This window comes from Chrysemys picta, chromosome 3 (assembly GCF_011386835.1).
Source record: "Chrysemys picta bellii isolate R12L10 chromosome 3, ASM1138683v2, whole genome shotgun sequence".
NCBI lineage: Eukaryota > Metazoa > Chordata > Testudines > Emydidae > Chrysemys > Chrysemys picta.
In genome coordinates this window covers 205,466,185-205,486,964 of record NC_088793.1, presented here as the reverse complement: position 1 = coordinate 205,486,964, position 20,780 = coordinate 205,466,185, and the positions used below count along the sequence as shown (strand labels likewise).

General features: G+C 46.3%; 2 long non-coding RNA genes across 2 annotated transcripts in view; both read left to right on the top strand.

The window, feature by feature from the left end:
• Positions 1-464: 464 nt before the first annotated feature.
• On the top strand, positions 465-15,115 carry LOC112061490 (uncharacterized). The gene is made up of 3 exons (XR_002890274.3): positions 465-702; positions 11,770-12,032; positions 12,724-15,115. It is a non-coding gene; the product is annotated as an uncharacterized LOC112061490 (long non-coding RNA).
• A 3,021-nt stretch (positions 15,116-18,136) lies between these two features.
• The window catches only part of LOC135982578 (uncharacterized), a 53,432-nt gene continuing 50,788 nt past the window's right edge, over positions 18,137-20,780 (top strand). The window contains exon 1 of the long non-coding RNA XR_010599991.1: positions 18,137-18,279. This is a non-coding gene — a long non-coding RNA (uncharacterized LOC135982578). The remainder of the gene's footprint in view (positions 18,280-20,780) is intronic.

Genomic DNA, 20,780 nt, shown 5'->3' with positions numbered 1-20,780 from the left:
AATGACGCGAGTCTGCGATGCTCTAACCTGTTATGTTCTGTATCACATGCCCATTGTTAAATGGTAGTTTTAAACTACTTAGCGTCTCTCACTCCGCTGATCCCAGCAGATAAGATATAGTTCTGTCCGCATACATAAAAAGGATGTCATTTGGATGCCTGCTTTAGAAGCAGATCCTTTATGTCTTGCCTTGTTCGCTTCGCTCCCTTTCCCCATGGATCGTGCACACACCCAGGGTGGAAAAAAAAAAACCCACCAACAAACAACCTCCCCCGCTCGATATATTTATTTCTCCACCACACCAAGCTCTTGCTGCTGGTTTAAGTAACCGTGATCGGCGAATAAACAAAAGTCACTAAACAACCAAAAAAAAAAAAAAAAATCTAGATCCAAATTCCAGGAGGGTAAACTTTCAACACCACGTCATACTTCGGCAAATTTACACAGATATTAGAGTGCGTCCCTTTCCGCTTTTTTTCCCTTTCGAGCCATTGTGCTTAACTGAATTTTATAAAGCTGATCGATATCTTGGTAAAATATTCATTTTTAAACTAGCGGGCAGTGAAATCTTTGCTTTGTGCTAAAGTCAACAGTCGCACAATTTGAGCTCCAATAAATGCCGCGATGCCACTAGCCGTGGCAGTTGCTCGAGGCTGCTTAATGCTGGATTGTCATCGCCATGTGCGGCTCAGGGGGCAGCAGGTAGGTGATTTCCATCACTTTTTTTTTAATTCCAATCTCCAGCTTCCCCATTTCTACCCCCCCCTCCAATTAAACCCAGCGAGATAAACAGGGGGGCGATCCTGGGGAATCGAATAGGGCTTTTGCCATCTCTAATTTCTTGGATTGAAGTGGAGGAGGCTGAAACAGGGAATACCCCACGCGTAATGATCTTGGAAGGATTGTTGTGTATTTTAAGTAGTAGTTGATTACAATTTAAAATTTAAAATTCAATTAAAAGGAAACTCTCCCGACTGGGGGGCAAGAGAGGAGGAAGCAGGCAAAACCTGAACCTACATAGGGTCTTTCTACGGCTCAGTTTATGGACAGTTCATTACAAGAAACTGATTTCTCAGGGACTAATCCGCTGAAAATCCGCGAGTCTCGCTCGCATTTCATTTGCGAGTTCTTTCCCGGAAAACAAACCACGCCGTAGCCAGCTCCATCCGAGACAAGCGGGGCTCTGTTGCATTCGACTGAGTTTTATAGCACACGGAATTGTTTTCATATCGATTCACTTCGCTTTCTTTCCCGCTGATTGATCTAAAACATGCTCTTTGGTGTTAATGCCCATCCGAGCTATTTGAATCCTCCCTCCCGCGACCCACACACTGGGATGTGTTATCCCAAACACAGGTTTACGGGATGAAAGCAGTATAGAGAAAATCCGAGCATGCATTTCCACGGGCACTCCTGAAGCCTGCCAGTTTATGAAAACTTCAGGCAAGGCACAACCGAGAAATGCCTGTACAGACCCGACACCGGCCCTCAGTTTACTCGGTGATAACTTTCAGTGCGTGGTGGTGAATTTAAAGGAATTCGTGTTAGGCATACGTGCATATGTAATAGAGTTTACTAGATATTAATATCAATGTAATAGAGTTTACTATAGATGAAAAGGCAAAGGAGATTCTAAAACTGTTTAACGTATTCTCATTCTTAGGATATACAAATCCATATGCATTGAATTATCCTGACAGAGGATATCAGGAAAATCGATTTTAACTGGTATGAGGGGGGAGTCCTCCAATAAATCCCACAGAAACAGAATTGACCACATTAAAAATAGCATTAGCAAGCGCCACTCTTTAAAGCGGTGTTTGAGGTGCCCCTAGGAGCCAGGGTGCTTGGAGCTTGCAGAAAAGGGTTTCCAGATCGCTAGTATGTGTCTTTTCTCTCCCAAGCGGAAATAGGAAGGATTATTATTAAAAATCGAGGCGCAGAGAAAAGCAAGATTCGGGGATCTCTTTTATCCCCTTGCGAACGGGTTCCAGGAGCTGCGCGTTTGCAAGCGGTTTCTGCAGCCGCTATCTGACTTTGGCAAACGGATTTCATTTCATGCCGAAGCAAGATGGGTGAGACATTGAAGGCGGCTTACACGGGGTATTCGGGCACCCTGCACAACAGATCGCCGGTACAAAGAGGCCACTGTGGTATCGTTCTGAAAATGGTGGGGGCAGCCCGGGGTTTTTCTCTAACCCAGCTCCCACGTGAGATGGCAATGAATAAGTTCCACGTGAAAAGGGAGGCGAAGGGGCCAGTCGCTTCTGATTCCCCCTCGCTCTGACGGATGTGACAGGTTATATTTCCCGAACGAGATGAGATCTGGGCAGGACACACAGAGAGGCTAATGGTTTTTAAATAATTAATAACCTCCCCGTTCCACGCGTAATGCTGCTCCTCGGATTCCTCAATTAGTTGTCATTAAATGAGTGTCTATCCACGTACTGAACTTGGGATCCTTTGCTGCGGGGGTGCGGGGGGCTGTGTGTGAATGTGTGTGTGTGTGTGTGGGGGGGGAATTAACCTCAAGTCAAGACCACTCCAGGACTGAATTAAATAGGGAATGGCCTTTGTGATATTGGTTCACAGCTAGGCGGTCCCTTAATGCAATGGTACTTTGGAAAGAAAGCTAGCGTTTTAAAGAGATCTAATCTGCCAAATGGCCAATTTACGCGCCTGATCTTTATCGTGTCGAGGCTCTCCCCCACTTCGGCCCCTGTTTTTTTTTTTTTAATTAATACGACACAAATAAATACATCCTCGCTTCGCGCCGCGTAGGAGAAGAGACGCAGAGAACGGCTGGGTGACAGCGCTCAGAACCGGCGGCGTTTCGAGGGGGCCATCGGCCGCTCCCTGACTCGGAGTCCCAACAGCCTGAGTTAGTGGGGGCCTGCGGTGGGATCAGTGTGAGAGGCCCCTCGCCTCAAGAAAGCCGCCGCCCCAGCCTCCTTTTCTGGTGAGAAAGAATAGACTCATTGCGCCCTGCCCCCCAAATAAAACAGGTTTCCACCAGCATAACCTTTCCAAAGTGGGGCGCACGCGGATGCACCTAATTCACAGAGGATTTGACAAGACACCTCAGGTGCACCCCCCCCCACACACACATTTTCATTTCTTCTAGCAAAAAGAATGGACTTCCTTCCCCCCCCCCCCCCGCCCCCAACTGGATTGCCAATGTGCAAGGTTACTCTGATCAATCAAAGGGGGAGAAGGCACTTTTCACCCGCCCCTCTCCCTGCCCGACACCCCCTCCCCTTCTCACAAGAAGAAGAGAAGAATAAGAGGAGCGGGGTTTCAAATGTCACAGCGCAGGCCCCGAATGCCTTTAGCTGGGGACATCACAGGCTGACGCGTCTGCAGGGCCATGGCAACCCCAGGCGAGTGCAACCTTTTCCCTTTAACTTTGTAACTCGGTTTACTGACACGGCTTGCCAGGCCCTCCCTGGTTTGCATATTCCAGCGAACAAAATCCGAGGCCTTCTCCAGCCCCCACCTCCCCCAGACTGTATTCCCGCTGGATGAAACGGCACCAGAGATCCGGGACTCTGTTTGACCCGCTAGCTAACGCCTGTTTCCACCCAGCCTTCCGAACTGGTTATACTCCAGGATCAGGGTGAATTTTTTGGGGGGGAGTGAGTACAGGGCCCGTCCAATCAAACTTAATCGCTTTTGTGAAGTCTAAAGTCCGTTCAGCTCATCCAGCCAAAAGGGCCTAGGTTACATTAAAACTTGTCTGAAGATGCAAAGTCAATTTCTCTAATCACTACAGTTAGATTAAAGGCAAAAATCGAGTGCTGTATTGCAACGTGGTTGCCTAGTAATCAAAGTATTCAAATTCGCCTGCTATGAAAAATCAGTTGAAAGTGTAATAATGACTTTCTCTAGCGATCATGGTTAGCTCTCTACGGCCGAAATCATCCCAGAGGATAAAATTCGCTAAAATCACGGCTCCATGTACTTAAACGTGTCTATTTATGAATTTAATCACGAGTTTCACTACCCCACAGTGAAAATCTAAGGCCCCAAATATCTGCAGCGCTCCGTGTATTTAACTGGTCTATTTAAGAAATGAAAAGCCAGTTTAATAGTGAGTTTCACTCTTCAGAGTTAAGATCTGAGGCCAAAAATCATCTAATTGTGTCCAGCACTTTTTTTTTCTTATTTCCCGTCCAAAAAAAAAAAAAAAAAAGCCACCTCTTTAATTGTTTGAGCCTGGTAATGACATGCAGAGATGGTCTCAAAAGACACCAGACATCAAAGCACAAAGAAGATGACATATCCAGCAGTTTGATAAGAAAGTCACACTTCCAACTTTTAAAGAGAACTGCCTGGGTCTCTGCTGTGAACCTCTTGTGTCAAACTTTCGCAAAGTGTGTTGCCCTCTAAACAGCCAGGGAAACCACCGCGCCAGGCCTTTTATAATTCTATGCAAAAAATGCATTTATTGATAATCTTAAAAAAACCGGGTAAGATGAGACTAATTATTGTCGGGGTAACAAGGAGTGGAACACCCAAGTAGAGGCTGAGCCGGTCTCCTGGGAGACTGATGGAGACCTATTTTACAAGCTGTAATTCTGCTTTAGACTATTGCAGGCTAAAGTCAGTTCACATTATCCTCTTTCTTCTAGAAATATTTCTAATCCGATATTTCGGTGGGGAGAAGCTCGCTTCTCCTCCATGGTATATTGATCCGTAAACCGCCTAAAACCAGGTATGGGAGAGAGTGTATGCTCAGATAAATTTGTTAGTCTCTAAGGTGCCACAAGGACTCCTGTTCTTTTTGCAAACCCTCCAAGTTTGCTACCTATGCAGTGTATAACCTTCAAATAAGTAAATATTAAACAGCATGCCATTTGATGATTTATAGTCTGCTGGCCTGTTATTTTCTTGAGAGATTCCTCGCCAATAGAGCTAAAAATGGTTTCTGGAAAAGGAGTACGCAATTTCTATTTTTCTATTGGGGACATTTTTTTTTCAAGAGCGCCTTTGCATTTTGCTTTCCTGGGGGTGTGGTAATATTCATGAACTAGTCAACGCAACGGAAATGGTTTGTTGTGGAGAACATTCGGAAAACGATTCATCCGGAGAAACATGGTACCTGATTGCACGTCGAATCGGACGTGTGAACTTTATGAGTCTAGGATTCCAAGTCATTTTGCAATTTGGGAGGATGGGAGTTGAAATAAGCACAACAAAAAAACATTGCTAGGTTTGATTTTGTTCTGGAAATAAGGAGAGTTCCTTTTGAAGAAGACATTTCGTTACAATGTCGGTAAAAGCATAAGACAACTCAGGAAATAAACTTCCAATTAATATGGCAAAGGGAGAATATAGAAGAAGTTAAATGCAGAATGTTTGTCTTTCGTTCGCTACAGATGTTTTATCCATTCAAAATATTAATGAATCTACGGCACTGGAAAAAATTGTTTTTTTTAAATCGTAATTTTAAAATACAGGGATTTAAACCTAACGTCCTTGATAATAAGCATTCACAATCTGAGTTAAAACCATTTCTAAATTCATATAACACAGGAGAGTTTTTCCAATCACAGTTTTGCTGAGTTAAGCATTAATCTCACCTCAAAGACTACACTGGCATATGACTAGAGAAACTGAACATGTAAAATCCTCACACTAGGACATGCTGCCATCCGTTTTAAAGGCGAAATCTTCCTGGATCTCAATGCAGGCTTCTGCGGAAGTAGAAAAAGAGATGGCACCAGGGTTGCTGCTTCTAATGGCAATTACATTAAAACAACCCGAAAAACCCTGTTGCTTTGGGAAATAGCATGATATGAAACCAGAAGGGTGAACACCGCGGGTATTCGGTTGTGTTTAAAAGTCATGACTTAGCAGGTCGCTTCAGTTTTTGAGCTGGCAAGAATAGGACACTGGAGTAAATTCGTTTTCATGTTTTGTTCTTCTGTTCACACCGCATTTCATAGTGCCCTTCCTCACCTTATCTGGAATCCCGTATTTATGTGTTAAAGGTCTCCTAGATCTCCCTGCAAGGACGAGCAATCCTTACACCGAATTCTATTCTCGGCTCAGCCACCGACTCCCCCCGTGTGGCCCCCCCCAGGTTGCCTCAGTTTCCCCATCTATAAAACGGAGCTAACGATTTGGCTCTTCTTCTTTCGAGCGCTTTGAGACCTAGGGCTGAAAAGCGCCTGTGTCAAAGATCAGGGAACTCCACAGGACTCTCAAAATTTTCTTCAGTGGCCTCTGGGTCAGGCCCTGAAGAATTCAGATGATGCTATTGAAGGTTCGAATGGCGTGTCCCCATTAATGACCTTATTTGTAAATACCTCCATTGCTGTATATTTAAACACTATTCCCCTCCCCACCGGCATCAGGGACAATAATCTGGGGGCGCCTTTTGATCCCTGTGCCACCTGGTTCCTGAATCAGTCGGTTGGAAATAATGCGGTGCTGTCACGAGGTATAGAGCCACTTTCTAGCAGTGACCGTAACTTGGAGGTCCACTATAGGCAAAACAGAAGAGGGACGCTGAAAACACAAGCTCCCGCTGTTTCTGCTGTGGCTAACCATTCCCGAGTCCCAGACAGAACACCAGGCTTTGACAAGCCACAATTTGCTTCGGGCTGGAAGTTCTAGGGGGTGGAATAATCAGGTTGTTTTTTAACCCTTTATTGATAGTCTATTTATCCCGCTGCTGTTTTTTGGAAAGGCATCAAAACTAGCCTTTAAAAAACCAAAACAAACCTCTCCCCCTCGCTCATAAACCGCTCTTATTTTCCAGATCTCGCCTCTCCTTTATTGATTGATGTGCAGGGTTGGGGTTTTTTGTGTGTGTATGTGGAATTGAAAATATTGTAGATGGCAAGCTGAAAAAAACCACGCAGCAGCTGGGGAACATCTGGCGGGGCTTGGAGAGCGCACTGGAAGTGTGTGTGTGTGTGGGGGGGTTCTTAGATCTGAAAATGTGGTCGATCCGTGCGCGCAGGGAATGATGGAATCTGTAGGCTGGAACGGGAGAGGTGTCTCCCACTGAACTCTGCCTGACCCTCACCTGGAAGACTCGTTAAATAAGGGCTGAGGCATTAATCGCTTTGGAAACCAGGAGAGACTTTGCGCGTGCATCTGGCTGTCATACCTAGGAGCCCCCAGCTTCCAAAATCAAACGCAAACCCGCGGGTGGCCGCGTCTATTCAACCTCCTCCTGCAGCTTCACAAACTCCCCGGGACCTTAAAGCGCCCAGGAGAGCTATTTAGCCAGCTAGGGCAAGCGAACCGGGGGCTTCCCATTGCTAGATGCTGGCGGTGTTCCTGCAAGAGGAAGAGATCATTAGACCAACACATTGACCCGGTGTCATTCAAGACGTCAGCCAGGGCGGCAGAGAAGAGGGGAACCCATTTAAACCATTGATCGTTTCGGATCAGGACAGTGTCGCTAAACAGGGGGCTTCCCTTCCGAATTGTTTCTGGAGGTTTGGCAATCAAGACATGATTGCCATTGATTTAGCGTGTTCCCCATCAGATCCCCCAAGCTGGACTGTCACCTCTTGACTGTTTTGTTTGGCCCAGGAGGGCTCGCGTTACCTTTCTGGCCCGGAAACCCAAACTCAGAGCTGCCCCTAGTTCAGCAGGTATCCCCGAAACCCCAAGCTGTCCCCACTACCCGCAACATGACCGAAAGCTTTTGAAGTGGAAACTGTCCGGAGGGGAATCGCTAGGCATAGCTTTTGTGCCGGCCCTTCAGAAGTCCTAGGCACGCCAAAGGAACGAGCTATGGGGCAAACAGCTCCTCGCCCAGCCCTGTAATGATAATCAGTCCCGCAAATAAGCACCGGGATACAATGACAACTGCGCTCCTGTCAATTAGACCGTGCACCGATCTTTTTTCTTTTATAGGCAAATCAAAGCGCCTCTCCACAGCCCCAGATCCTTTTCTATCTCCTGCGCCATCAAGCCATTGGACGGAGTTTATCTCAGGTGCCTAACCTGCCGTTATCAGCATGCCAGACTCATTTAGAGAGCTCGGCTCTGTAACCGGAGACAAGGGTCCATTGATTGTCTGGAGCGGTGTTTAGATTCTGCCCTTCCTTTGTCAACAACGAAAAGTAACCTGCCCTTGTCCCCCTCTCCACCCCATTGAATCGCGGCCTCGCTCACTTTCAGCCTGCATGCACCTGGGTCTCGTTTGCTTGCTGAAATACATGTAAAAGGGACCAAGAACAAAGTAGCAGATCCGATGAGGGAGAGGGGTGGGGGACCGGCACAAACGGGTTCTAGGAAAGAGAAGTGAACAGCGGAGGAAATAGAAGTTGCGGTGGCTTTTGCTTTTAGGACCCCCTCCAGATACAGCTGTTTTGCAGAGCGATGCTAAATTCGGGAGGGTTAGATGCTTTGCCCTGGATGTCCTTCTCCACCCTACTAATCAGCTGCCCCCCAAACGCAGAGAACCAGCTTGACATTTTGCCCAAGGATGATTGTTTATAGACGGTGACTTCTTACTGACGATCCCGCATCGTAAGTCCCCAGCACCTGCGTAACTGCAAGGATCAACAATGGAGCGGGGACATTCGCATGAAAGTTGAGGGCAACATTCTCTGCTTTACGCGCTTTGGGGAGAGACGGGCACGCGGGGAAAATCCCGGGAGGAATGGAAGCAGCGAGGAGGACATAAGGGTGCCCTCCGTTTTTGCAAGAGAGAGAGACACCCCTGAAATCAGACAGGAGCTTTGTGTTAAAAAAGAGCCCCCAGATCGCTAGTGGGATGAGTGCCAGAAATAGAAACAGTCACCCGAGGAAGAGGAAACCTTTTCCCCGGGACAGAAACTGATACTTTTACCGGTGGAAATCAAGAAAGTAGCTAAATCCGAGTGAGGACACGTGGGCTACAGTCTAGTTTTATATAGAAGGGAGTTAAACCATAGTATTAATAGCTTAGATGGATAGATTTTCTATCCATTAATCAAAGAAATGCATGGCTAGCATATCCCAAAGTAGGTCCTCATCCCACTTTTCTCTTGCGAGGAATACATAGCGATGGCCAGAATCATTTCCCTTATGATCGATAATAGCAATAATCAGCGCTGCGTGATGAATAAAGCCAGTTGGGATTGAGTAGTTTTTATCCCTCAGTCATTATTTCACGCAATACAAAAAGCAGGGACCTGTGACAGAACATAGGGGAAGGGTTCCTTAGGATTCACTTCTCTTTTCTTTCGGATAAACTTTCTTTTTACGGGAATGAGTTTCAAAGACAGTTGCGCTGTTTCCTCCCAGCCAACAAATTCTCTTTGCCAAGGGTGGATTTGCTGGGGAGTTTTGTTGGGAAATACGGGGCCCGATCCTGCTTCCAATAATTGTCTATGGCCAGACTTGGAGGGGAAAGCAGGAGTACATTATTCGCCACAGTTGTCACCGCTTCTGGAGATAAAACGGAACCAAGAAACGTCCTAACTCCTGGCTTTGGCTTCAAGGGTCTTTTCTGACTACTTCCCACTTCCATTTAACCCCTCTAAAGACCCCGATAGCGCAGCTCCCAGGTTCGCCGAGCCTTGGGATAGAAAAGCGATTGAAAATAGGGTTTCACCCCGCAGCATTCCGGACCTGACACAGTCTAGCCCTGCGCAGGAACGGACAGAGTTTAGTTCACAAACGGCCGGGCACAGATGTCAATTAGGAATCCATCCAGACCCGACCTAATGTAGGTCTTTACTCCCACGGGGAGTCCCACTGATCGAGGAGAAGAACGGGAGTGAGCCCATCAGGTTATTGTTTAATCGGACAGAACGTCCTGTCGCTCGCCTCTCCTGGCGATGACACCGGGGCAGGTGAAGGATTGTTCGCGCCGCGTCATTGTGCGGGACTTTTTTGCACAGGTGCTTTCGAGGCGGCCTCTATGTGTCAAGTACAACGCCGGACGTTCGCCTGTGTTCACGTGGAAAAAAAAACCCCAAACAAAACCACCCCCCTCCAGCCAAAACAAATCCAGGACTGCGGGAAACTGCCACCCAGGGCTATTAAACAGAGATCAAAACATTTAAGCAGCCCCTCATCTCTGGCTAAATACACACGCAGAAAGAAACTAATCTGTGCGCATAGGTATCCCAATACACGTGCGTGTTTTGTATCTCTCTCTCTCACACACACACACCTGTATCAAGTCCATTAATGTTAAGCCGAACTTTAAATGTGTCTTGACAGACTGGCGGGTCGGGGTGGAAGGAAAGAATCCAGACCAGAATCCTGCACCGGGACCCGCTGGCCCCATTGTTCCAGCAGATCCCGTTACGGGATACGGGACATTGGTAATTTAGGGACTGATCCTGCCCCACTGAAGTCCAGGGGCACTTTACCATTGACTTCAACAGGGTGAAGCCCGAGTCCCTGAATTCATTGCCTGAGTCAGTAGCCCGGGACTGGATGCAATCTGGAGGCAGTAAGAGCGAGTTTGATCTTTGCTCAGTTGTACTTGGGGTGTGTGTCTGTGTGTGTCTGTTCGTGCGCGTTTAGCGCAACTCCAACCCCAGCGATCGGCAAAGTAACGGTTAAAAAAAAAGGGATCAAAATCTCCTTAGGAAGCCCCGTACAAAGCTCGGCGCATAAGTGTCCCGCCGTGCATGAGCGGAGGACAATGCAATTCAGATACGCTCCGTCTTGCAAAACTATTTCAGGTGGAGGCTGCTGATAGCACCCGGGTAATGCCTTTCGCTGGAAACGTGATTTTAAATAAGCATCTCTCTGCTTGTTCATTACAGCCGGGCGGCAGGCGGGTGACGTGGCACTGTATTTACCGGTGTAGCCAAGCATGAAATTGAATGTTCAAAAAGTTTTTAGCAAATGCAAATCGCATTAAAACACAAGCACCAGCTGACCTGGGAGAATTGGCTGCTAGAGAGAAATGGAAAGGAGATCGGGGACCCGACCTATTTTAAACCGCTCTCTATTTTCCCACACGAACTTTTTGTTCCCTTTTTCTTTCCCCCCATGACAGAGGAATCTCACCCTCATGTCAACTTTGGAGAACGGGTGAGCCTGCGAAAGTTACCCAAGTTAGCCAGAAAAGCACAGAACGCTCCGCGATTCTCACCCCCAGGATCACACCAGGAGGGGAGCTTTCCCCATGTAGAGTTACCCCCCCCCACCCATGTCCCTCTAGTTTGGCTCGGGAAAGCTATACTGACAGTACAGTGCAGTAAACCCACCCGCTGCCTCGGGAACAGCTGTCAGATTTAGGCTGCTAAGTGCACACACAAACGTTACAAGGATGGTGTCTTTTGCCGCACACAAAAGTTTGTTCAGGTAAATCTTCCACGGATCCTGCCGCACACCCAGTTCGCGGGGGGAATCCCCCCATTTGGTCCTCTGACTGCAATGGTAGAGGCTGGGTAAGGAGGCAACAATGGATTTTCCCCATTGCCGTTCTTTGGACAACAATCCACAGGACAGGAGTTACCAGAACAATGGGTTTTGTTTGGAAAAAACGTTGTTAGCCAAATTTGGATGGCAAAATAAAATCGTGGGAAAGACGGAAGGGAGCCAAGGGGTGCATCCTAAAACAATAATCTGGCAAGGATAATGAAATGCCCAGTTTTGAAATACTATCTAGTAAAGCCATAGGTGCAATACAGCTTGCATTCGTTTTATTAATACAGAATTATTTAATACCCTTCACTGAAGGATCTAGCCAGATATCACTATGTCTCCAGAACTACTTTGCCACAGACTAAACCGGTCTTTCTTTCTTTCCCACCACTCCCTACATTAGCGCCTGACTTTGGGGTTTTATTTCAGGCTAACCTCCCGCTGAAGAGAAGGAAGGATTGGTTTTCCTCTCAGTCACACCGGTTACTGGTGTGAATTCCCCCGATTCCAGCAATTTGATGTACTCTGAAATCCTGGGAGTGGTTCCAGGCTCGGCCCCTGGGTGAGGGATCGGGCCCCTCCCATTGTGATAAAACCCGACACAAGCCATTCTGCCGAAGACAAGGGAGATTCTCTGCAAACGCGCCCCCGTTTTGGAATGAAGCCGGCACTTGGAATACAGTGAAGCGAATGTAAGCGGAGATTAAAGCGCATGTATGATTTATTGTTTCAATAAAAGGACACTGGTTTAATTTGGATGACATCTGAATGGGCACCCTCCTCTTCCCTCCCAACCTCTTCGGGAAATCGGCACTAACAAAATACGATCATTTCTCAGAACTGGAGAAAACGGGTCCTTTCCGGCTCCCTCCCCATCCCATAGTCCACTCCAGCTCCCCCCCCCAGTTTTGTCACATGGTAAAAGTTTTAAATATTTGCTGAGCCCCTCTCTTCTGGGTCTCCTTCCAGAAGCACCCTGCTCCTACCGAGTTTGGGACAGCCTAGTTTCCACTCCAAAGCCTAATGGTAATTGCCACCTGCAAAACAAAACACACAAAAAAAGCCCTTCAGCTGCCAAAAGGCTTTGTCAATAAAAAGCGAAAAACAAACAATGAACCAACCCCCCCAACCAAACACCCCCCCCCAAAAAAACAAAAAAACACAACAAACCAACCAACCGCTCCTCCAAAACCACCCCCAAAATAAACTCACCAAAACCAAAACAAACCAACCCCCCCCCAAACAAACCAACAAACAAACCAAAACAAACCAAAACCAACCCCAACCCCCGCACAACAACCCCCCCTCCCCTCCAGGTGGGAGTCTCCCTAGATCTGTGGCGGTGACATTCATAGAATCCACCTAACCTGTGTTTGCTCCTAGGAATCCTTGGGACCTTCACAGCAAAGTGGAGAGGAGACAGCTGAGGGGCTGGGTTTTGGGAGCTGTGCCCCCCCCCCCCAGTGATGGCTGCTGAGTTCCCTTTTCTTCTCTGTGCAAGTAAGTCGGCCTCAGAGCAGAGCGAGGATCTGGAATTGTAAAGGGACCAGCAGGGAAGGGAACTGACCAGGGAATAGTTTTCACTCAATTCCCACGTTCTCTCGGATTTCTCTCCTTATTCCCTGGAGAGCCACCATTCCCCCCAGCCTGTTAACCGGGGACAATGAGTGAGAGCCTCGTTTAATTTAATTTTCCTGTCAGCCTAAACAGAACTACATTGTGAACCTTACACCGACTCATACAGAGCGGGGCTGCTTGGTGTCGCCATTTGCACCAGAAACCCCCCCAAAGAGACATTGTTCTGGGAACTCCAGGCTGGCATCAGGCTAGAACCCAATGATGTTTTCCATTTGAGAAGGTGCCCCAATTGTCATTGATACATAGCAATAGTAGATCAGGCTGCAATACCGGGCATGGGGCTGCACACCAACCCAAACCTGCAAACCCCTAGAGGGGAAAGGAAGAGAGAGATAACAAAGGAGGAAACTGTAGATGAGCCCAATCAGAACTATTCAACACAAACGTGTCCAGACAGCATGTGACACAACCTGGGATATAGAACGTTTTCCTCAGTGCAGATGATGGATGGTTACATTTGCCATTCCATCCCTCCAGTGGGGTTCATTTGAAAGGACTGAGTAAGATGTCTTGGAAATGCAGCATTGTTGAATTATTCTGCCATCGAGGACCCGACCCTGACACACCCAGGCAATAACAAAACTCCCATTGACTTCAAATAGTAGAAAGGATCGGGTCCCCTAGCTCCCAGCAGAATAGCTTACTGCTAAGTTCTTTTCTGCCCTAGTGAATTTTATCACTGTTTGTCCTTCTCGGTGGGGGGGAAAAAGTATCACTTTATAGAAATACTACTTCCATGTTTGCTGTTTGAATCAACTTTAGTGTTTCCAGGAAGCCTTGTATTGACATATCTTCACCACAGCCATTCCCAGCCCTTAAATTAGTTGAAAATAGAGGCTTATCAGTCTAAAAAGTAATAAGTGGTCAGCAGCAAAGATATGAATGTGTTTATTGCCCCATCATCCAGTATCTCAGCCTAGGAAAAGAAAAGAAACAGCTTGTGTTTGTAGAAATGCCTCCTGCTTTCATCATTTAAAGGAAGGGCTACCTAGGAAAAGTGACAGTCTTATTAATATCCTTTGTGTGATTTCAAAATGAACAGTAGGAACTTGAATTAAGTAACTGTTTTTAGTGCACATATGTTTCCTTTTAATATCTCTGCTCTCTTCTGTACTGCAGACATTAATCTCGTAAATGCTTTTTTTATTACAGTCAGACTAATTTCAGCCCAGACTGTTCAGTTAATTGACAACTGACGTGACATAGGGTACTTAATGTGTCTCTTTGTATTCCTGGGTTCATGCAGCAATATTTTGGGTGTCTCCCTGGGACATGAAATGCATTTCTAAACTTTAAGGTTCTGTTCATAAATGCATTTGAAATACATTTGACATGATCACTACATGCAGCGACAATCTCTAATTGTGTAATGCATTTTAAACCAGGCATGCTACTGCAAACTGCTAGAAAGGACGGCATGTGTAGATATTACAGAAATATGCCTACACTGGTCTAAAATGTGATTTTTCTGTAATAAAGCGTGCTGTTAACAATCCAGAAAATTGACTAAATACAAAATGGAATCTCATATACATTTTTACTGCATGCAGGATGTAAGTTCTTGTGGACACTAAGATATCTTTACACCTCTATGGGAGTGTGAAATGGCCTTACTGACGTGTGCATACATTATCCCTTCCCACAGCCCGTGCTTTAAGGCATATTTACATTGCCAGCGTGGTGGAAGTGGAACTTCCTGTAAATGAGAATCGGGCCCAATATGTATAACAGAGCAATTCACTGCACTCTACAGAGATACTTCTTGAGACGCACTTCCTTTCTAGACATCTTTTAAATGTAAAGATTATCAGAACAAAAATGATTTCTCTCACTTCAGCTGGAAGGAAAGAAGAAACCTGAGTAAATATGTGTTACATAGAGTGAATTAGAATAAATGTGATGTTTTGGCTGTGATTCCAGTTTCAGACTGAGGACATAAATATGAAACAAGGTTAGAGTAAACCCATTGCAATTTAGGATAATGATAAATTAATTGGTATGTATTAATCTTCATGTTTCTTATTTTAATAATCCCAGAAGAAGTCTATGGTAGGTATAAGCATTGTAGAAAATATGTAACTAACTGATGTTATTGCTGCTGTATGTATTTCTTATTAAATTCCCAAATACCATCTCAGTTTGCCTTTTGATGTCTGTATTTGTTATGGTGACTCTTGTTTTAATACCTTGAAGTTTAGTCTGTGTGTCATTCAAAGACATATAAACATATTATACCTCTTTATAGCCGCAAGTTTAAATGTGAACTGATGCATTGCTCCGGGACATCCTCAGCGGGTGTAAATTGGTGTAGTCCCACCTGCAGTAAGTGTCTGGCATGGGGTAAAAAACAGAGCATCTGAGTCACCACTGAGATACTCCAGTTTTACACTGGTGGAAATTCATCGATTTCAACGAAGGTCCACCAGGGTAAAACTGCAGTGATACAGGTGTGACTGAGGCCCATTGAGCCAGATGCTCAACTGATGTTTTGATTTGTTTTGTTTTTATTATTTATAATCACAGCAGCGCCTATAAGCCCCAGCTCAAACCAGGACCCCGTTGTGCTAGGTGCTGTGTGTACATATAATAGACAGTCTCTCCCCTCTCCCCAACGAGATCGCAGTCTAAATAGACAAGACACACAAAAGATTGGAAGGGAAACAGAGGTGAAGTTACTTGCTCCAGGTAACACAGCAGATTGAATAGCAGAGCAGGAGGAGAATCCAAGTCTCCTTAATCCCAGTTTACCGATCCACTGGGTCTCACTGCTTCTCTATGATTTCAGTGACTCTATGCTGGTTTGCACCTGCTGAAGATTCTTTAATGGAAAAATAAATCTTCCCCTGCCAAATATGAGGGGATTTCCACCTTTGGTCACCTACTGAGGAAAACTGTTGCCCCCCATGGTCATATATGATAGATTAAACACATATGGTATCTACAGCCATACATTTTTCACTGATGGGGGGAAATAAATGCCTCATTAAGAGGAATATTCTGAACCATTATGAGATTCCTGGAGAAAATTCGATATGCATGTGCATCTTCACATGGGTAGAGCAAGGGACTTAGGTCCAGATTCAGCAACGTATGGAAGCACTTGCCTAGTTTTAGATAGATGAGTAGTCCCACTGATGCGTACAAAGTTAGGCATCTGCTTCAGTACCTTGATGAAATGGGACCAGATGCCCCAAGGCTGCATTCCTTGTCCCTCTGAAACTCCCACTGACTTCAGCGGGAAGGTCGAGTTTGTGAGGAATGGAAGATCAGCCTCTGGAAGCCAAATCTCTTCCCCCCCACACAAGGCCCAACTAACCCTGCTGGGCAGGTGGGCAAACCGGTCTGACACCGTAGGAGGCCGGAGCCAATATAGCATCTGTGATCAGCACCGTAAGAATTTAATGTCTTGATCCTGCTCCCGTCAGAATAAATGGCAAAACTCACACTGACCCCTGCGGCACAAGATATTCCCCCCCCGGGTTTTGATTTATTTCTTTTGGTGAAAAAATTTGGTATGAAATTTAAAAAAAAAAGGGATTATTTCAAGGATTTCTTCTTCAATCAGAAACTCCCAAGCAGCTCGAATGTGAGCTAGTGCCACTCCTAAGAAGACCTGCCACTCATTTAAAGTTGCCCTCCTCCTGCCGTATCCTCAAGGGAGTGAGTCACCAGTACTGTTACCTTGTCTACACAAACATTTCGTTCACGGCAAGCTGGGGTGCGAAACTAGCCTACCGTGCTCTAATTCCATGTGCACCGTATTCATGCGCATTAACAGTTCTAGTCCCATTTCGATGAGGACACGATCAAAGCGCATTAACTATAAACATGCAGAAGCAGGTTCGACAGGAACCATTTGTCTGTGGCAGGCTAGTGCGGGGTAGATTTGCTCACCATCTTGCCATGAACTAAAAGTTTGTGTAGACAAGCCCTTTGCCGCTATGTGCTTCAGTTCCCCACCAGCACTTTCCTACCTCATGGGTGTGTGTGAGAGGATAAATTTGTTAAAAGACTATGAGGTGCTCAGATACTGCAACAACGGGGAAGACATATGTACCCTGGTAGCTGATCAGAAATAAGACTCTATATTACCCCTCAGGTTCATAAATGTGTGATTTCATACTGTGACTACATGTTATGAAAATGAAAAAAAAATAGGGCCCCCTCCCATCAATCTTGCCATAAGAGAGAGAGGGCGGCACTCCCCCAGGTTGAGATCCCACCAGCTAGTGACTAAGGCGATGTATGTCGATCTGTGAAATTGGAATAGAGTTCTCATATAAAAAAAAACATTGTTATAACCTTTCAGGAACAATTTTTTTACCCTAATTTTATCTTTTTCTGCTGCCGTTGGAAATCAGCCACCTGATTATTGATTTCACCGGGGGGATGCACAGGAGTAACCGAAGGCACAAAGTTACTTCTTTATTCATTTTATATTTGGAGGCGTTTCTCCTGCATGCATCACTATGGCTATGTCAACACTGCTCACTGAGGCCGGGTCTGTGGGTCTGTGTAAATCTGCGTTTACAATTGCTAGACCCGGATCTCACACAACCCTACTCCACTATGCAGACTTTCGGACTCAGATCTATGGTTTGACCTGTGTTCACACTGCAAAATTACAGGCTTGGACCTGAGTCCCAGCGGGATTCTGGCTCTGATCCACGCTCGTAGCAAGGCCCTAGGACATGGGTCCTGTATGCTTGTTGACCCGAGTCAGACTGATTTGTGTGTGAGCAGAGCCCCTGGGCTTAGTGTGCAGTGTAGACATACTCACTCCCTGCCCTGATCGCAGAGCTCGAGAGGAAATAGCTACATGGCTATTTTTAGTGCCGTAGCACGAGCCTTGTGAGCCTGAGTCTGAGACCTGGGGGTCTGAGACCTATCTACACTACAGGGTCACCATAAGCTGCCTTGTGTTGACCTAGCAGTGGAAGTGTCTTCTCTTAAATTTGGCTGCCACCCACAGGTGCCGACTTTACGAGTTCCCGGGGGTGGGAGGGAAGGAGGCTCAACCTCCGCTCCACCCCTTTGCCCAACCCCCACCCCTCCACTCCACCCCTTTGCCCAACCCCCACCCCTCCACTCCACCCCTTTGCCCAACCCCCACCCCTTCCCACCTCATTCTGCTCCTTTCCCTCCCCCACAGTGCCTCCTGCACGCCGCTGAACAGCTGATCACAGCAGACAGGAGGCGTTGGGAAGGAGCTGATTGGTGGGGCTGCTGGTGGGTGCTGAACCCCCACTATTTTTTTTCCCTTGGAGCACCGATGGAGTTGGCACTTATGCTGCCACCAACGTAAGTCTCTCTACGCCAATTTAGTAACACCACCTCCCTGTGCATCATAGAGTCATGGTCGATGTAATTAGGTCTATGCAATGTCAGTGTAGACACTGCGGTGCTTACGTCGACTGTTACTGGCTTTCAGGAGCCATCCCACAATGCCCCACACTGACAGTACAATCGATACAATCTCTCCAGGTGAGGACACGCATCACTGACACAAGAAGCCAAGCGTGAACACACAAAAGTGATTTAATAACCGCGGTGGCTGGTCGACATAATTTTGTAATGAGATTCACTGCCGTGGGGTTTTTTGCAGTGTAGAAATAACAGAACAGCTAAGGCCTTATTTACACAAGAAACTTGCACCAGTTTTAAACAGATTTGGTTGAGCTGGTGCAAACTGCTGTGTGAACATTTATTTCAGATTCAAAACAGGCTTACTTTGGTTATGTTTAAATTGATTAGGAAACAGTTGAAGTTAAACTGAAATAAGCCACTCAAACTGAAACAAGAGCATCCCCACATGCGTTGGCACTGGATTAAACTAAGTCGGGTTAAAAACCTAAGTGAAGTCGGTGTAATGTTTTTGCATAGAAAAGCAGCAGAATTTTCCAACTGTGCCTGACTTAGATGGCTAAGTTCCATGTTCAAAAGTGGCCCAGGCTCTGCGGATCCTAGGTCTCATTGAAAGTCCATGGGAATTAGACTCCTTGAGGCCCAGATTTTTAAAGGTATTTAGGTTTGCTTCAGTGTTGCCATGCCTAAGTGACTTGGACAGCTAAGTCCCATTTTCAAACCTGGCCCGGGTACTTAGGTCCAGATCTTCAAAGATATCTAGGTGCCAAATTCTGATTGATTTCAGTGAAGGTATTTCACCAAAATACCTCAAAGACCTGGGCTTTGGGGGCCTAAACCCATGCAATTTAGGCTCACAAATCACTTTTGAAAATGGGATTTAGGAGCCTACGTCACCTGAGCACTTCTGAAAAATGTACGCCAGGCCTTAGATTCACAACCTTCCTGCACGATGGGTCATTATCATCATCTCCATTTCACAGAGGGTGTAAGACTGACATTTTCCAAAATGGCCTCCATTTCTTTTTGGTGCCCAGATTGGGTCTAGGGTGACCAGATGTCCCTATTTTATAGGGACAGTCCCTATTTTTGGGTCTTTTTCTTATATAGGCTCCTATTGCCCCCCACCCCCTGTCCCAATTTTTTCTGTCTGGTCACCCTAATTGGGTCTGATTTTCCTGAAGTGCTGAACAACCACAGCGCCTGTTGATTTCAATCCGAATTGCGGATGCGAAGCCTTTTCTGAAAGCTGGGTTCTCTAGGTTTCTAGAGGGGAGCTGAGAAATCAAGGCATTCAAAAGCGAGTGGCCACTTCCGAAAACTTTGGCTTAAAAGACTTATCTGGGAGAGACACGAAATTGGATGCGAAGCTGGGGAATGCTCCTAGCGACTCCAGTGGGCATTGGATTAGGCCGTGGGAGTTTGGATCCAGAGGGAGAAATGCTGCTGGGTTTGGACTTCCCCTCCATGAGAATAAAGGGACTCCATACATGCCCTGAGTCCTTAGGTTTGTCCACGGAGATCTGGATGACCATGGGATTAGATGGGCCACTCTCTTCAGCCACACTGTGGGGTGGGAAAACTACCTCCCTACTGCATGAGGCCCGGGGAACGCCGGGCCTGATCCAAAGGCCATTTAAGTTGATGGAAAGACTCCCACTGTCTCCCAGGGGCCTTGGATCAGGCCCTTCGTGAGTGTAAGCACCTGGGGTGACGTCAATAGCAAAACTCCCGTTGATTTCAGTAGGGCCAGGATTACACCTCCCGAATTTCCCAAGTATCTCTAGCCCTGCCCCTTCCTCCCTGTGGGGTCTTCCATGGAAGGCAGAATCCGATCCAGAATGTCTCCCTTTGGATTTCCTGTCCCCCTTCATCTCACAAGCTTCCCATGGGGCCAATGTGCCTTTGTGCCTGTGTCTAGAACTTTGCAATGCGTTTCCATGAAGACAGCACTAAGAGTTCAGTGCTAGGATAAAAGGGGCTGCAGATTGCAAGCCGAAAAGGAGAGCGATCGGCCCATCCTGTGACCGGGGAACCAAAAGAGCGGCTTTCCCTTCGGAGTTACTCATTAACCACTGCTCATTTGACAGGATCAATATTTCAAGCAAAGGAGTAAACACTTAAGATCCAACACTGCCTTGCTCCTTTTCCTTTCCAAGATGATTTATTTTATAAAATGCATCTGCCTGACGAGGAAGAGGAGACTGGAGCCCTGGGCCTTTTATCTGCAGGATATGCAAAGCACATTTATTTCGCCTTTTATCTCTTGAATTGTATGTTGATCCCATACATATAGATTGATTTTGTTCAGGTAGATAATGAAAAGTCAAGTGGAAAATTTACACAATGGCACTTAGGAGCTCGGCTTTCTATTGGTATATAAATTGCTTTATTATTTCATTCCCTTAAAGAGGGACTTCAACACCAGGGAACTCTTT